Below are 17,317 nucleotides of genomic sequence, written 5' to 3'. Positions count from 1 at the left end.
TTAAGCTTTTGTAGCATTTTAGGGTGATTTAGAGTAGTAAGAATCAAATGTTTTGGGATAACCTAGAAATCCGAATTGACAAGGGAGAAATTTGGGGAAGAAATCAATCTTTCTATACTCAAAGAGATACAACTAGATAGAACAAATTTTTACATGAATACATGAATCTAGGGTTTTAAATAAACATTTTCAAGTTTTAAGCGAAATTATTACTCAATTTACTACATGAAATTTAAAAGACATTACCTGGATTTTGGAGAAGGGATGAATGGCAAAAGAAGCAATAAATCAAAATTAGGGATGAATTTGCACTTGAAATCACCATGGTTTTGTATAGAATAGTTTTAGACAGGTTTTTGAAGAAGGAGGAAGTAAAACTTATGAAGAATAATGAACAAAAGAGGGTTTATAGGGTTCCGGAATTATTATGGGTGATTGGTCACGTCGAGTCGACCCGACCCACATGCCAATGGGCGGGTCAAACGGGTCCGAATGGTAGGCAAGTCAAAAAGTAAGGTACACATCCTCCCACATAAAATATCTTCCTTAGATTCCTTCAAAGGGAAGACACTTATTTAGGGACTAAGTTCCTTTTAAGGAAAGACAACGAAACAACAAGAATCATTCCATTAATAACCACTCAACAACAACTACTTTCTCTCTCTAGAAATAAGATTACCTTAAGCAACTAAAAGCAGGAAGCGAGACCGAGCCTCACGCCAAAGATCTCGGCTAATATCTGAGGATACCTGACGGACTTAGGCATCGGAGAGGGCTGCCTCGGGACCCCCCCCCCCGAGGCCTTATGTGTTACGTGTGCAGGGAGAGTTCGAAGGTAGAGGTAGAGGGACATCCATCCAACAAACATCCGAAAGGAGCACGTTGAACTGACTCTGGGCTGGGCAACGATAAGTTGATTGTTTTCAACATAAAAAAAATTGGCGCCATCTCTGGGAAACTTTTACATAAAAGTCCTAAACGAATCACCCTAAGATGCCCCTATCGGAAAATGCCGGAGAAGGACTGATTTGATAAATATTTGAGCATATTTAGTCCCCGAATTAGCCTCGTTCCTATGCTTTTTAGTGCATATTTGGGTCATTTACTATCTTTAGTCCTTTGTTTTGCATATTCTTTCATATTTTGTTTCCTTGGTAGTAGAGGAGTGCAAACCTTGCATTTTCATGGCAAAATAGAGCTAAATTGATCGAATCTAATGACCAAGCATCAAAGAGAAGACAAGACTAGAAGGCCTTTGTACATAATGTAGTAGATGGGCAATGATGAAGAAGATCCTTGCATCCCCAACAAAATCCCGGGGGATTGTTGGAAGAAGAAAAGAAGAAAAGGAAGCTGAGCCAGAATCCGCTCGTCCCAACCATCGGGACGCCCGTCCAACAACTCCCCAGGACGCTCGTCCAAGCCACCAAGCCGCTCGTCCAGCAGCTCCCCAATCCGCCCGTCCCGACCCTTGGACGCTCGGATTGTACTCCAGTGGGGGCACATCCTCTTATTTCTTCATTTTAGATGCGCATATTTTTGGAAGACTAGCTAAAAGGAGACCCGCATCTTTTCTTGAGAGGAGCGATTCCTCAAGGACTTAATCGTCATTTAAGCCATTAGTGACCCTAATTTGTGCACCTAATCCCCACTATAAATACCCCATTAGTCTAATTAGATTATCAGGTTCTTCTTATCAATCTTTAGTGTAGTTTATACTATTCTAATCTCTCTTTAATCTTGTAATCAACTTCTAATCAAATATTAATAGAAATCTCATTTCCTTAATTTCTCTTTTGGTCATCTTTTATTTTGGGTAACTGAAGATTATTTGAGTTTATTGGGAGATTGACAACCTTCCATTAATCATCATGTACTTCTATTATTCTTTGCATTATTATTTTGGAATCATCATTAGGCATAACTCTCTTAATCCCTTTTTAATTATTGTTAATCATCTTCATTTATTCATCATGTTTTGCTTTGTTAATATGATTGACAACCTTGTTAACATGTTAAACTTGATAATGAGTGAGTAGTTTCCTTAACTAGGGTTAATGGGTAATTAGGGGAAACCAACATGGGGGATGATTCATGCTTAATTTAATATGTTTTCATAATTTATTTGCTTGCTTGTTGTGATCTCAACTTATGCACATGTTATGTTTGATGAAATGCGAGCCTATGAATCCTTGCATTTTTTACCCATCACTTACCTTTTCAATGAGACTTGTAAGACATAAACCAACTCGTGTCTCATTAGACCATGCATATAGTTGAGTAGGGAGGATTAAGTCGACTTGTAGGTGTTGTACAATCTAATCGATTTGGCTCCGGGACCCAAACCTTCGTAGGATTGTAAGATATAAACCAACTCGGTCCTATCACAACAATAATTGCTTGCTTATAATTTGAGAATATGTTTGTATGATTAATTCCCATGAATCCCCTATGAACCCATGACACCCTAGTGCTTTTAATTAATTGTTTACATATCAGTTTAGTCATCTTGGTTGTTTACTTTAATTGTTATTTAGTTTAGTGATCTTCTTATCTCAACCCAAATTGTGACACCCCTAGACACCACTTCTTGCAATCGAAAATCCTACATCAATACTCGTCCCTTGGGATCCAACCTTTACTTGCCTCTTTACTAGTAGTAGTGTTGTTTGTGAAGTTATAAATATTGTTTTGGTCTAGGTGCTCCTAACGACAAGTAACCAAAATCTATGCTCAAAGCGGACCGACCAAAAATGGCGCCGTTGCCGTGGACGGTGTTAACTTGATTTGATTTTCTTTGATTGTTGTTAGATGTGTATTTCTTTGCCTTGGGGAATTAAATCTCTTCAAGGTTTGTTCTAATTGTTTTCAAGTTGTTTGATATTTTGCATGTCTAGAAGATCACAAGGTAACTTGTTACCCATTGATCACGAAATTGAAAGGACTTTGACAACCAATAGAAGACTTGCTAGAAATACTTTGAGAGGTATTGGTGAGGTTGTAGATATTCAACCAAACACTATTGAGTTCATCAACCCTTTTGCAAGAGAAGGTGAGGAGAAGCCAACACAAAATCAATCACACAATCAACCCACAATGCCTAAGTTTTCATCACAATCCGTACCAACCGAGGAGAACCTACCCAATGGAACTCCCACACCACAACACTTAACCGGAAATTTTATTGCAAAATCCGCATTTATCCAATTAGTCAAAAGAAGCCAATTTGGAGGGATGCCTAGTGAAGACCCTCATTCCCACATGGAAACTTTTTGTGACTATTTGTTGGGGTTGGTGTCCTTAACAGTTAGTGCAAGGACTTATAAACCTCTAAAAGGATCAAAGGGCATACTTTTGGTATTATTATCAGTTGATCCACGTTTATCAATAACGGTTGGCTTGCTAGATAAGTTTGACGTTATTGTCATACAGATGGCGGTGATCAACTGGTCCCTAAAAGTCACACCTATAGGATACGTTTGAGAGACGTGACAAAGATGAAAATACAAATCATGTAGATGCCAATTTTGACTAACCAGTTAGTCTGAGTTATTTGACTAATATTTAGTCAAAATGTGATGTTGAGATATGTTATTTAATACGGATTAAATAATAATGGCTAAGACGAATTAAACGGTTAATTCGTAAAATTGAATATAAGCGTTTTATATTTAATTAAATGTATATTGAATATAATTATACAATATTGTCTTTGTCGGACATGTATTAATAATTCAACTAATCCGTGTTATTAGTTGATGTTTTAATATCCGATAACCGATGACAGTTTATAATATATACCGCGTCGTATACATTTTAGCCTCGGACCACGAGTTGAACGTAAGGAGAAAATGGAAGCCCATTCCCTCCTTGATCCACTCGGCCAAACCGAGATTAGGAGAACAAAAGGAGAGTTCCTCCTCTTGTTTAACCTTATCATCATTAGTGAAAAAGAATTAGGGTTTTTGGAGATTAAGTTTTCTCTGAAACCGAGATCTCACATCTCGAGAAAAACTCACATCAAGTTCTCCCTATATTGCAAGGCAATCGGAGAACACGTTCTAGCACAAGGGCATTTCTCGGACGGTCTTGGGTGCAACAATTAGGAGGGAATCTCTGTTGATTTCTGTTCTTTACGCCGTGCATCAAAGGACCCGAGGTTGATTCTTTATCTTTATCGTTTCATTGTTATATTTCGTTTATGACCATATTTCACATGTTAAATTTACGTTATAGTCCTAAATTTAAAGGGTCTTATACGGATATTACCCCACAAGTGGTATCAGAGCGAGGCCACGTAAATTTTCATTGTGATTTTTCATAAAACGATTTTGAAACGGTAGTTTTTGTCTTGAAATTCGTGCGGCAGCAGCGTTTTTATCCTCTCGGCAGGAATTTTTTTGGCTGTTGCAATTTTTTTTGAAACCGTGACATGTTTTACACGGTTATATCATCTTGTTTTCGATTTGTTTTCATGCATATTGTTGTTTTATACGGAGATTATAACAATATGTCAAGTTTTATCAAATTGTTAAATTGTTTTGATGCCGTTTTGATCTAAATTGAAGTTGTTTTGTTTCGTCAAAACTGTTTTCACGAGGGTTTTAAGTTTTCATAACTTGTTTGGTCTCGATCGAATGGATTTCTACTCGATCGAGAGCTTTTTCTGTCTTGTTTTTGTTCGATCGAGTCCTTGCGATTTCGATCGACCCTGTTAAAACCCCACCGCTCGATCGAGAAGTCCTCGTACTCGATCGAGCAGATTTGCTGATTAAAGCTCTCGATCGACCTCCAGTACTGTCGATCGAGTACTTCCTGATTGGCAAGCCCCTCGATCGAATGGCAGCCTCATTCGATCGAGCCCTCTTGTTCCTCGATCGAGCACTTATGTCCCTGGATCGAGGGATTTTGTTTTGGCAGCTTTGAAAATTTATTCTTTTTGCTTTAAATTTTCTTTTGGCCCTAATTTGTACTTTATACGGATATTGTACACTCGCTATGATTGTGAAACGGTTCACACACGTACCATTAAGTTATTTTAAAGCGTATTTAAAGTAACGGACTGTATTGGATTAAAATTAAATTGATAGAAGCTGTTTTATCACATGAATTTTAATCATTAAAAGGTGGTTTGGATGAATTTCACATAATTACGGAATTATGTCACGAATGAATTTGTTTTTAGTTGATGCATTTTATTTATCGTTAATTATGAATGTTTTTGAATGCTTTTTATTACGTATTTATTTATTTATTTTGCAAACAGTTGTAACTTAGTGTGGCTTTAGTAGAACGTGTTACCGTAATGATGGAACACGGTCTTGGTTGTATTTTGAGATCTCGTATCTCCGTTTTGGATTTTTCACTTGTAATTACAGTTTTAATTAGAATGTAAATAGGTTTATATTTGTAATTTTAAATTGTAATTTTTGAGAAGACCAAAGATGAAGATCGGATGCTCACTCCCGCTACATGGATCAAGATGGAACATCAAGACAAGCTTGTCGGGTCCAACGGTGGATTCCAAAGTTGTTTTATGTTTTATTTTACTAGGATAGGCCACACTAGGAATTTTTACTTACTTATTGCATTCAATTTTTATTTTATCGTAACGATAGTGTGCATCATTTTCCGCCTAAAAACCAAACCACCTAATTATTGCATGAAAACTGACACATATAGAGGTCACGAGTTAGTTTTCATTGACATTCTCATGTCACACGATTTTTAAGCCATCACCCAAATTTATTCATTCACGCAGACGCTAGTTATTCGTTCACTTAATATGAATTATAATTTAGTTGATGGGATCTTCCTCGTATAAACAAAAATTGAGAACAGTCTTTATAGGTCAAACTCCAATGAGTCCCTTCTTCGTCGGTAGGCATAATATGACCCCTTCTACGTCGGGTAAGTTGGAACCGATTGACCTATTTTATCTCAACACTATGATCACTCGTACGATCCTGTGATTATGGTGGACTATAGATAGGATTTACAGAAATCTATCGACCAAGAGTTCTTACGAAAGAATTAGCTAAACAGTTGGCTTATCAGTTTACAGAAATTGAGTCTTGGGATCACTTGTATCATTCTTGAGGGAGATCAATTATGCAAGTGCGAGAGTCTACACGTTAAAACGAATTTTTTTAAATAGACTTAAATCACCTCGATGAGTTGCTTATTTCGTTTTTGTTTTTCTTTCTTTTTCGATGTAGATCACGAACTTTTAAACTCGCTAATATCAAATGGTGGTTCTACGATAACCCAATGCCAAGTGCCACATTGGACCGTGAGTCCTGGCCGGATCTTCATGAATCGGATGAATCGGTCTACTCGATCAAGAATGATGGATCAAACTTCGCGACCGGGAGGCGGCATTACGGAATCTCGCCGGCTGGCGACGGAAGCTCAAATATCTATTGGAGCCCATCCCGGCAAACCCAGGTCCCACGGCTAGAGCTGAAAAATCACCAAGTTTAATGATTTCTGTATGGAAGCGGGTGCGATTAAAAACGTACTCATTTTTGCAATGGAACCCAATTTGCAGAAACGCTTCATAGCCCATGGTGCGAACAAGATTTTCACCACGCTCACCAAGGAATTCTCGAAAGCACCGAGAATCGTGACCTATGAGCATACCACTCGCTTCTTTGATGCGAGACTCCGAAGGGCCAACCAGTTAGCCCACACATTCTCGCATGATTGAGAATGTCGAAAAGTCGAGACCTTTGATTGTAAGATCAGCGAGAACATTGTGATCGACCGCATACTTCACTCACTCCACGATGGTTATTCGCAATTTAGAGCGAATTACTATATGAATGATTTGAAGAAAACTCCCCATGAATTGCACTCCCTCCTCGTACAAACCGAGAAGGATATGAAGTTCAGTGGGAGCATGAAACAGGATGTTCTCGTTGTGACAAACAAGGGAAAGGGTAAGGGCAAAGCTCGGCAAACCTAGCGAGTGGTAAGGCGAAGTTCAAGAAGTCGGGTTCGGGTAAGAGTGGACTGGTGAGTCGAGCACCTCATCTGGCGCGACAAAGAGCAAAACCGAAAACATGGAATGCCATCACCGCCACAAGATCGGGCATTGGAGGCGCACATGTCCTGTTTATCATGAGGACATAAAAGCAGGTCGCGTTAAACCTGTTGGTATGTCTTCTTCTTCTACTTTTATTCATATGATTGAGATTAACCACGCAAGTTACGGAACTTGGGTACTTGATACTGGTTGTGGTTCTCATCTGTGTAATCATGTGCAGGGCCTCCGAAATCTCGAACCTCTCGTAAAGGGTGAGGTTGACCTGCGTGTCGGGAATGGAGCAAGAGTGGCTGCCGTCTCGAAGGGAACATATGTGATCCAGCTTCCTAGCGGATTTGAGTTATCATTATATGATTGCTATTATGTACCCAGTCTTTCTAAAAACATTATTTCTGTTTCCGCACTTGACAAACTTGGTTTTTCATTTGTAATAGAGAATAATACTTGCATTTTCTCATTACACGATATGATTTATGGCGAGGTCTCGTCTCCATGAATGGAATTTATGTTTTAGATCAGACAACCGAAATATTACACGTCATGAATAAAAGGTTAAAGGTTGGTGACAAAGATCAGACGTATCTATGGCACTGCCGTATGGGACACATTAATGAGAAACGCGTAAAACAACTCATTAAACATGGAGCTATCTCGGCCTTTGATTTTCAATCATTTGGCACGTGTGAATCATGTCTCATCGGTAAGATGACTCGAATTTCCTTCAAAGGTGTTGGAATGCGCGCTGCTGACCTATTAGGACTCATACACACGGATGTATGTGGACCTATGTCAATCACCGCACGAGAAGGCTATAGGTATTTCATCACTTTCACGGACGATTTAAGTAGATATGGATATGTCTACTTAATGAAGCACAAAAGTGAATCCTTTGAGAAATTCAAGGAATACCGAAATAGGGTGCGAACCTATTAGGTAGGAATATTAAAACACTGCGTTCGGATCGTGGTGGCGAGTATCTTTCTCACGAGTTTGATCAACACCTTAAAGACTGTGGGATTGCCCTACGTTAACTCCACCGAACACCTCAATTAAATGGTGTGTCCGAACGGAGAAATCGAACACTACTTGATATGGTTCGATCCATGATGAGTCACACCGTGTTGCCTCGACTCATTGTGGGGTTATGCTCTTTTTGTCGGCCGCTCTAATACTTAACCAAGTCCGTCTAAAGTCATGTGACAAGACTCCATATGAACTATGGAAGGGAACAGTCCCTAACTTGTCCTTTATACGGGTTTGGGGCTGCGAGGCTTATGTCAAATGGAGACACGAGGATAAGCTCGGCCCGCGATCGGTCAAGACATACTTTATAGGTTATCCTAAAGGAACACTTGGTTATTACTTCTATTCGCCAACCGAACAACGTGTTTTTGTTGCGGCTAGTGCGACATTCTTAGAGAAGGAATTTCTCGAGAATGCAAAGAGTGATAGAACCTTCGACCTGTCGGAGATTCCAAAACCAAATACCGAGCAACCATTGGAGGAACCTATTCCTTAAATCCCGGCTGCGGTGAATATTCCTGAGGAACCTAGGAGGTCAGGAAGAGTCTCTATTCCTCCAGACAGATACATTGGTATGGTCGAGCAACATGACATAGATGACGTTCTACTCTTAACGAGTAGTGAACCCGCAACCTATAAAGGTGCCATGACTAATTCCGACTCAAAGCTATGGCTTGAGGCCATGCAATCCGAGATGGACTCTATGTATGAGAACAACGTATGGGATCTTGTTGACTTACCTGCTAAGGTTCGTCCCCTTCAATGCAAATTGCTTTACAAGATAAAACATTCTTTGGAAGGTCAACAAGATATCTATAAAGCACGACTAGTTGCTAAAGGTTTCACCCAAGTGCCAGGTTTGCACTACGATGAAATTTTTGCACCCGTAGTCATGCTGCGTTCCATTCGGATTATCTTAGCGATCGCCGCGTTTCATGACTATGAAATTTGGCAAATGGATGTGAAAACCGCCTTCTTAAACGGCTTTTTGGAGGAAGAGTTGTACATGGTACAACCCGAAGGTTTCATCGATCCACAACATCCTAAGAAAGTATGCAAACTTAAGCGTTTAAAGAAAATGGATTTACTCGATCGGTCGAGTAACCATGTTTATATATCAAGTCGAGTGGGTGCAAGATTGTTTTCCTAATATTGTATGTTGACGACATACTCCTGATTGGGAATGACATACCTCTCTTAACTTCGGTGAAAGTATGGTTGAAAAACCATTTCCAGATGAAAGATCTGGGAGAGGCGCAAAGAATTCTAGGCATCCGTATCTATCGAGATAGATCACGACGAATGTTATCTCTCAGTCAGGAGTCTTACATAGACAAAGTCCTAGAGAGATTCAAAGATGACTAACTCCAAGAAGGGGTTTCTTCCTATGGCTCCGGGGGTGCATTTGAGCAAATCTCGAGGCACCGAGACACCGGAAGAGAAAGAGCGCATGACACGGATTCCTTATGCTTCGGCTATAGGATCAATCATGTATGCCATGATATGCACACGTCCGGACGTGGCATATGCATTGAGTATGACAAGTCGATTCCAACAGCATCCAGGTGAATCACATTGGCTGGCTGTCAAGAACATTCTTAAGTACCTACGGAGGACTAAAGATTGGGCATTGACTTATGGAGGCGATCAAAAGCTATGCGCAACCGAACCTGTTCTGTGATGCTAGCTTCCAAACGGATCGTGATGACTCGAAATCTCGATCTGGATTCGTTTTTACTCTTAATGGCGCTGCATCAGTGGAAGAGTTCAAACAAACTGTTACAGCAGATTCTACGACTGAGTCCGAGTACTATGCCGCGTCTGAAGCTACAAAGGAAGCGATATGGATGCGTCAATTCTTACATGGGCTATCTGTTGTGCCTAGTTCGAATGACCCGATCACCATCTATTGCGACAATAATGGTGCCATCTTCCAAGCTAAGGAGCCAAAGTCTAGCAACAAGTCTAGACATGTACAACGGAAAGCTCATCTAATCCGAGATTACGTGGAGCAAAAGGAAGTAGTGATAGAAAAGATTGCTACAGATGATAACATAGCAGATCCTCTCACTAAAGCATTACGACAAGATAAGCATGAAGGGCATGTAAATTCCATGGGAATTAAACGTGTTCCTAAGTTGTAGTACTCTTTTATGGATTAGATTCATTCCCTTTTGTACTCTATACGACATCATCGTTTTGATATTTTATACATATTTTGTTTTTTCATGTGGAATTGTACGACAATTTTTGAACACCACAAAGTGAATGAACGAACATTATATTTTTTTCCTTAATTGCCCACATGAGCTGATAACTCGGCAATTATTTTGTGACGTTGGTTGATGGTGGGTTCAACGAGCCATAAGTCAACCGGTTGACTGACCAATCACAGAGGCGATTTATACGGATATCTCGTAGGACACAATTGTGACATCGACGTGGAGTCCTAAATGTTTTATAACATTCGGTGCCCGGTCGTGGATAGGACTTCCATGGTGATCCTAAGAGTCGATTCTTTTGACTATCGACTGTCTCTTGAGACTAAGGCGGATTTTGGGTGACTTTGGTTTCTTTCTCACGGTCATCCGTAACAGGGGGCCAAGTAGATTTTTTCTTGGTCATTTCATGTTGTGCTTAGATCGGAAGGAGTCGAGTTGAAGGAAATATTCAGCCTTTATCGTCTTGGATATTTCTCGGGGCCACTCGAGGAGTCAGAATCGAAATGCATGGCCATGCTCGGATACGGATTCGTTTTATCACTTAAGTTACTCTCTAGTCGGGGAAACCACTCTAGATACAGATCGATTGTAAATACGACCTTTGCGGATCCGGATCTGCAAATTGTTTTACATTGAGTGGGAGAAATTTTAAATGAATATGAGAATCGGTTATCGCACATACACTTGTACGGACAAGTGGGAGTTTGTTGGAGCTTGTGTCCTCCGGTTAGTGCGGATAACGTCATTGCACATACACTTGTACGGACAAGTGGGAGCTTTTTGGGGTTGGTGTCCTTAACAGTTAGTGCAAGGACTTATAAACCTCTAAAAGGATCAAAGGGCATACTTTTGGTATTATTATCAGTTGATCCACGTTTATCAATAACGGTTGGCTTGCTAGATAAGTTTGACGTTATTGTCATACAGATGGCGGTGATCAACTGGTCCCTAAAAGTCACACCTATAGGATACGTTTGAGAGACGTGACAGTATGAAAATACAAATATGTAGATGCCAATTTTGACTAACCAGATTAGTGAGTTATTTGACTAATATTTAGTCAAAATGTGATGTTGAGATATGTTATTTAATACGGATTAAATAATAATGGCTAAGACGAATTAAACGGTTAATTCGTAAAATTGAATATAAGCGTTTTATATTTAATTAAATGTATATTGAATATAATTATACAATATTGTCTTTGTCGGACATGTATTAATAATTCAACTAATCCATGTTATTAGTTGATGTTTTAATATCCGATAACCGATGACAGTTTATAATATATACCGCGTCGTATACATTTTAGCCTCGGACCACGAGTTGAACGTAAGGAGAAAATGGAAGCCCATTCCCTCCTTGATCCACTCGGCCAAACCGAGATGGGGAGAACAAAAGGAGAGTTCCTCCTCTTGTTTAACCTTATCATCATTAGTGAAAAAGAATTAGGGTTTTTGGAGATTAAGTTTTCTCTGAAACCGAGATCTCACATCTCGAGAAAAACTCACATCAAGTTCTCCCTATATTGCAAGGCAATCGGAGAACACGTTCTAGCACAAGGGCATTTCTCGGACGGTCTTGGGTGCAACAATTAGGAGGGAATCTCTGTTGATTTCTGTTCTTTACGCCGTGCATCAAAGGACCCGAGGTTGATTCTTTATCTTTATCGTTTCATTGTTGTATTTCGTTTATGACCATATTTCACATGTTAAATTTACGTTATAGTCCTAAATTTAAAGGGTCTTATACGGATATTACCCCACACTATTGTGTTGCGATTTCACAAACTGGAGTGACTCAAGACCAAATTTGATGGGTCTTATTTCCTTTTTCTCTAATTGGCACCGCAAAAAAATGGTTGAAGAGCCTTGATAAGGCTACTCTTGGAATTGACTCTTGGAAGAAGTTGGCTCTAGCTTTCTACAATAAATTCAACCCTCCGGAAAAGACTAACATGCTGAGAGCTCAAATCACGGGTTTTAAGCAAAGGGATGAAGAATCTTTGTATGAAGCTTGGGAGCGATTCAAAGGAATTTGTCGCTCATGTCCTCATCATGGACTTAGAGAGTGGTTCTTGGTACAACAATTTTGGAATGGTCTTTATGAAGACTCAAGAAACATTCTCAACATGAGATCAAATGGTATGTTCACCGAAGTTGACGACAATCAAACTTGGAACAAGATTGAGGAAATGGCAGTCCATAATTTACAATATAGTAGACCTCGCTAGGCTACTAGAGGAGGAAAGCATGAAGTAGACTCTATTACTCAATTGGGTGCTCAACTTAGTGCTCATATTGATACTATAAACTTGAAGTTTGAGAAGGCTATGGCTAAGCTTGAAGAAGCCTCAAAATCACCAAAGCATCATGTTAATGCCATGGTGGAATCTTCATCAATCCCAAGTGGGATATGTGAGAATTGTGGAACTTTGGGACACGACCAAAGTGAATGTAGGGGAACGAATGAGCAAGTAAATGCTTTTCAAGCATACAAAAGTGATACCCCTTATTCCAACTATTACAATGAAAACACCAAATTCAACCCAAATCTCTCATACAAATGCTAAAATGTTCAAAACCCTCAACCAACATACACCCCACCTCCCATGAGAAACCAAAATCAAAGACCCTTTTTCAACCAAAACCAAGGTTATCAAAATCAAACTCCATACAATCAACAAAATGACCAAGGTTTTGATGTTCAAAAAGCGGTACTCCAAATGCAAAAGAATCATCAAGAAATTTTCACTCAAATGCAAAAAATAGCCAAGCAAAAGACATTACCATCAACAACATCCTAGCCCACACAAAAATGTTGGAAACTAATTTAACCCAACTAGCATCTTCAAAAGGGGCAATTACCACCTCAAAGTAATCCCCCAAGACATGAAACGGTTAGTGTCATCCACTTGAGGAGTGGTACGAGATATGAAGGACCAAAGAAGCAAGTTGAGGATGAAGTTGTGGAAGCTAATGATAAGGAAAGAGTTGTGCAAAACTCTAGGGAAGAAGAACCCACCAATCAAGAAGTTTCAAAGAAAAGTGAAGAAAAGGCCAAAGAGAAGGAGCCCATCGTGATTAGACTTCCATTCCCGAGTCGTCAAGCTAAGCCTAAGTTTGATGACCAACTTGGAAAATTCATGGAAATTGTGAAGAATTTAGAAGTCTCGATTCCTTTCACGGAATTGATCAATCACGTTCCTGCCTATGCAAAGTACATGAAGGACATCCTTACGAAGAAGAAATAAATCCGAAAGCTTGAGACTATTGTCTTCACTAAGGTGAGTAGTGCCATCCTCCAAGGGAGTTCACCTCCAAAACTCAAGGATCCGGGAAGCTTCTCCATTCCATGCACTATTGGTGACACTACAATCAACAAAGCTTTATGTGACCTTGGGGAAAGTGTTAGTGTCATGCCATATTCGGTTAGCAAGAGGCTAGGAATGGGAGAACTCAAATGTACCAATATCACGTTTCCAATGGCGGATAGATCAACAAAGACACCTTTAGGGGTATGGGAAGATGTTCCCGTGAGAATTGGAAAATTCTTCATCCCGGTGGATTTTGTTATTGTTGACATGGAAGAAGACTCCAACATTCCTATTATCTTAGGAAGACCTTTCTTGCACACTGCGGGAGCGGTGATCGATGTGAATAATGGAGAACTCACCCATGAAGTGGGAGATGAAACCATCACTTTCAATCTTGACAAGACCATGAGAGCTCCCCGATTGCATGAGCCGTGTTTTATGGTTGATCACTATAGCCGAAAGGATGATAGGAAGAAGTTGGAATTTCAATGGAAAAAGAAAGTGGATGATGCTCCATCAAAAGAGCAAGGAAATAGCAACAATGAGATCTTGAAAAGATCACTGGTGACAAGTGAAGAAGATGGCCTCATTGGCCAAGACAAGAAAGAAGGAGAGTTGTCTCTATCAACTCAAGAAATTTTTAATGATCAAGGCGATGAAGTTTGCGGTCTTTGGGATGATGAGTTCGAAGCGATATTCAATCCCTATATTGGTAATGCTATGAACCAAAACCATCATGGAGAACAACAAGTGCAAAAATCTATTCAGGACCTTTATCATGATAATGAGCAAGCTTTCAACTACTTCTTCAAAGTGTTGAGCAACATCAACAATACCTTGAACATGCCCCCTTGACATCTCACATTGGATAAGATTTTGGTGGAGTCCTCCCTAAACCACCATTTGAAAATATTCTAACTCCCTAACTTGCATTTCAATTATTACATTGCATTTTTGTCATTTTTGGGTTTATATTTTTGTGCCTTGATCAAGATATTTATCATTTTGAGAGAAGTGAGGGAGGGACTTATGATTTTATTGATGTGTAGTGCTTTACCTTAGTGTGGGGATAATAATTGCCTAGGCTATTCATGCCTTTGTAGTGGCCCTACAATGAAGAACACGAGAATTGAAGAATGAAAATGACACGGGTTATGATGTACCCACGGATGGACCTGAATCCGTGTGGTCAAGGAGGAATCCGAGCATCCAAATGGACAATCCGCTTGTCCTGAAGAACCCGAGCATCTAAAGTCACCAGACGCTCATCTGGTAGAGCTGCAGAATACAAAAAAACTGGTCTGTCAAAGAATCCGAGCGTTTCAGCTGAGAATCCGCTAGTCTTATTCTGGACGGTCGTCCTTCACAAAAGACGCTCGTCTTTTTAATAGAAAAAATCTGGGATTTTCTCTGTAAAGGAATCCGAGCGTCCATCTAGAAAGACGCTCGTCCCTACCCAAGGAATCTGCTCGTCTTAGAAGCAAGACGCTCGTCCTGTGGCGTCTTTTCCTGAGCCAAACATTAATGAAACCGCCCGTTCCGATGCCTGGTCCGCTCGTCCTCTGCTGCACTTTCAAATATAACGGTTGATTTAAACTCTTTTTCTCCCATTTATTCTCATTTCTTCAACATACATACATACCCAAAAACCCCAAAAACCCTCATCCTCTCCATCAAAAAAATCAAATTTCCTCAACCAAATCAAATCCAAAACAAAAATTAATCACTCCTTTTGCAACAACAAGTGATTCAAACACCAAAATCTTCAACCATTGAGTCGATTTTTAGGATACAAAGCAACATTCATTCAACCTAAATCGATTTGGGTATAACTAAAAATTGAAGATTTCAATCTTTCATTGGTGTAATCAAGCAAAGGAGAATGACAAGAACTAAAGGAGGTAACAAGGCACTCCCAAAGAAGACACTTTCTAAAAAGCAACTAGCACTTCAAGCAAATGAATTATCAAAGGCTTTGGTAGTCCATGAGGCAAGGTTGGAGGTTCAAGAAGAAGAGGTTCAAGAATAAGAAGCTCAAGAAGAGGAAAGTGAGGAAGAACAAGCAAGTGAAAGTGAGAGTTGACATGATTCCACATCTATGGAGGTTTATGATGCCTCAAGAGATGATGATGATGATTATGGTACAATGGGTTAGGATTAGAAAACTTTGGAGGCTCCTACATTCCTACACCTCCCTTATGGTTTGTCTACTTCTCTTGTTTTTATTTTATCTTGATCAGTTATTTTGTGGAGTCCTAGCTACTTTGGAGGACGAACACCTTGGCTTCATTAAGGTGTTCTTTATCTTTGCTCCCAATTTATAAAATCCAAAACTACAATCTTTAGTTTTATGCATTGCATTCCATGTGCATAAACTCCCCCGAAATTCATGACGTTAGAAATAATGTCTATTTTGGTTTGGGGAAGTTCTTGAATATACATTGGGAGCTAATTTAAATTATGCTCTCCGCCATAACAAAAACACATGCATCATGTAGTGTAGCTTAATATAGTTTGCATTTAGTTTAGAAATCATGCATACTCATTGCATAATTTCCTATCGTATTGGCCATTGAAGACAATGCCCATACTAGTGTGGGGATGGGAAATTCTAACTTGACTTTTATTCAAAATCCAAAAAAATCAAAAAATTTCGAAAAATCCAAAAAAAAAATGAAAAATTGAAAATCCAAAAACAAGTTCATCTCCTTTGTAGTATAGTTTTGTATATATTGTTTTGTATATATTGTGTTTGTTCATCCTTGTTCACAATGATTGACTACGCCACATCGGAGACATGAGGATATTGAAGACTGTATGGTATGATCTTTCCAATCTATTTTTTCCTCTTTATGTTAATGACTATGTGGCTTTATTTTGATTGATGCGGTATAAACAATGTGAATTTAGGACATGCATTTAAATTATTTGGCATATTAGTTGGTAGAAGCATATGCATTAGGATATATATGTTAGTTGCATCATGCCATATAGTTGTATTTAGGAAAACATTTTGTGAAACCGTCTATTTGGGAAGCTTGACAAGTGTATATAGGCCCTAGTAGATGCTTTTTCTTCTTAAGACTTTGCTTGTTAGAATATTTGTAAAACACCCTATGATGTGTCATGCTAGTATCCTTTGACCCATGGATTAAGGCCTAGTCAAGAGTACCTTGTGGTATGATAACTCCTTGGCTACCGTTTATTCCAAGGTGACCCTTGAAACCATGCAACCATCATTCATCCATGTTCTACCATACATTTTTCATCAAAGGGAATGGGCACAAAAAAATTTCAAAATTTGAGTTCAAGAAATGAAATGAAAAGTCAAAATGTTTGCAAATATATCAAAAAATATACCAAAAGAAAAGAGGAGTAACAAAAAGAAAAACTCCTATGCTTCAAATATAAGGCACCCTCGTTACTAATTGGGGTGACTTTGAAAATGTTCAAAAGAAAATGCAAAAATCGAAAAGTTGTCAAGTATTAAAATGCCAAACATCAAAATAAATGGCAAGAAAGTGTTCTCAAATGTCAAATGCATGAAACTCAAATACTATTGATCCCTTTATCCATCGTATCCATTTTTGTGCATTGTAGAGAGGGGACGTCCCTTTTTCTTGTCTAGGGGAATTCCGCGATCCTGCAGTGTTTCTAACACCATAGGGAGTCTATTCTTGACAAAAGCATTTAACGATTGAGGACAAA

General features: G+C 39.2%; 1 non-coding gene across 1 annotated transcript; it reads right to left on the bottom strand.

Annotated features, from left to right (window-relative positions):
* Positions 1 to 12,250: 12,250 nt before the first annotated feature.
* Positions 12,251 to 12,357, bottom strand: LOC141636278 (small nucleolar RNA R71). Its single transcript, XR_012540899.1, has one exon. It is a non-coding gene; the product is annotated as a small nucleolar RNA R71 (small nucleolar RNA).
* Positions 12,358 to 17,317: the final 4,960 nt, after the last annotated feature.

Source organism: Silene latifolia, chromosome Y (assembly GCF_048544455.1).
Source record: "Silene latifolia isolate original U9 population chromosome Y, ASM4854445v1, whole genome shotgun sequence".
In the NCBI taxonomy this organism is placed as follows: Eukaryota; Viridiplantae; Streptophyta; class Magnoliopsida; order Caryophyllales; family Caryophyllaceae; genus Silene; species Silene latifolia.
This window is presented reverse-complemented; position numbering and strand designations above follow the sequence as displayed.